Source organism: Echinops telfairi, unplaced genomic scaffold, assembly GCF_000313985.2.
Source record: "Echinops telfairi isolate 266 unplaced genomic scaffold, ASM31398v2 ScPeMD7_7424;HRSCAF=8462, whole genome shotgun sequence".
Lineage (NCBI taxonomy): Eukaryota > Metazoa > Chordata > Mammalia > Afrosoricida > Tenrecidae > Echinops > Echinops telfairi.
Genome location: NW_022111324.1, coordinates 90,281,681 through 90,283,835, shown reverse-complemented (window position 1 = coordinate 90,283,835; position 2,155 = coordinate 90,281,681).

The window sequence follows — 2,155 nt, the reverse complement described above, 5'->3', positions numbered from 1 at the left end:
GATGTTATCTCAGAAGTTTATGGTAACTGTTTTTAGGGATCCCAAAACTTGATCTTGATAGATTTTCCTCTAAGGATAAAACAAACAAACAAAAAATTAATTGTCATCAAGCCAATTCCTATAGGTCCTGTAGTGACCCTATATGACAGAGTATAAGTGGCCCCATGGATCTTTCTCCAGTGGTGCTGTGATGATTTCAAACTTCTGACCTCGCAGTTACCAGCCCAGGATGTAACTACTAGGCCAACAGGGCCCCCAGGACACAGGACAATTATGACAGCTTGGTATGAAGAAGTTTTAGGAAAATTGAAAAGTACATTGATGAGAAAAATACCAGAAAAATGCACTGAGGATTGTTTTTGCTATTATTACAATGCACTTACTCATTGTTAGAAAGAAGTAAGGACCGTTCTACAAGAATTTCATTAGGGAACTTTACCATCTCCACACTGCATCCACGATCTTGCTTCTTCAGAGTTGTTTTTATTCCCCAAATTCAGAGAACATTGAAAAGAAACACAATTTGAGTACCTCAAGAATGCCAAAATTACCACTGTAACATGAGGTAAAAAGAGGAAATCAGAATTCTTCAGGAAGAATGAGAGTAACGGAGACACCTTCAGAAGTGTATAGACCTTCATGTCAAGAAACAACAGATGTACATTTTGATGTTTTTATTTAATATGGGGTCACTTTGCATCAGAATTTATCTCAATGTAGTGAATGTGTATGGTTTTCAGGTTTCTATGATTTTGTAGCAATGCATTTTGAATGATCTGAATACAAACCATCATGGCACCTTCCAAGCCAAATTTCCATTTCGAAGTTCCTATTCAAGAATGAAAAACACATGCATTTTTAATGGTAAAGAAGCTATTTAAAATGCAAATTGTGCTCTTACTAAAAAATAGCTGGTAGGGAGTTAGTTTAGGAAATTAAAAGGAAATACAGGCATACAAAGGGGGAAGTAGAGGATTTCTTGTTGCTGGAATTATGCAGAACCAACTCTCTCTCTTAGAGGGTGGATTGAAAAATGAGGTACATTCAGAAGGAATTCAAAATCTGCTTGGCCTTAAGGTCTATAAATAGAAGCGATGCCATTTACTAGATGACCTATTTATGTGGTAACTTGGGATAGCATTCGAACCAACTGCTGGGCAGTCCTAAAGGAAGGAAAAGAAAGGTCCCTGAAAATATTATTATGCTTCCTGTTTCGTTTCTCCAGTCCATGGGAGAAAGGCGATTTTCTATCCCTGTAAATCGTTACAGTTCTACCCTGTTCTATTGGGTCGCTGGAGTCAGAATTGACTCCAGGCTAGGCAGTTGGAGTTTTGAGGTAAGTTTCAGGTTCATATAGGCTGTTAGGACTGATCTGGTGAAAAACTCTTGAAACAGATGCATTAATAAATTTTATAGCATAGCTCAAATATGTACAAAAGGATAGGAAATACAATCTTTTCCCTATTGACATGATACAATAAATAATCCAGACTTTGCCACATGTTATTTACCTATTTCATGGATTAGATGTTTGTTTTTTTCTGAGTTACTAGAAATCCAATTCCAGGATTATCATTTCAGTCCTACTGTTTTAGTTTGCACCTCCTATAGACATGGATTAAAAAAAGTAACCATGCTCAGAATAATATACTTATTCTTAACAACACATTTTGAATCACCTAAGTACAGTTATGTGCTCCACTGCTAACTGAAAGTTTGGTGATTTAAATCTATCCAACAGTGCCTAGGAAGTGTATTAGCACTTATATTCGGAGCACCCTGGTTTGCAAAGCTGTGGATGACATTAACAGCTCAAAATATATTTGCACATTTCCTGCATTGATTAAGCCTCCGTTGAGTTGCTTCTGATCATTAATCTTGGCCTTAGGCAGAAAGAATTTGGATAGCAATTCCTCTACCCCTCTCTAGCCAGCCCAGGCAGGGGAAGACTTGCTTAGGAGTTTGTTTGGGTATCTCCTAGATGGAGATGACCACACTGTGACAATGGAGGGGGTTGCATAGTCATGCCTGACTGCCTTGGTCTGAAGGCATGGACCAATCATGTAAGCTCTTGTATCTAATATAATGTACGTGTCTCAATCATGGCCTTGTTCCTGCTTCTGTAGTCATACCTGTAACTGTGTTGTATTGATCT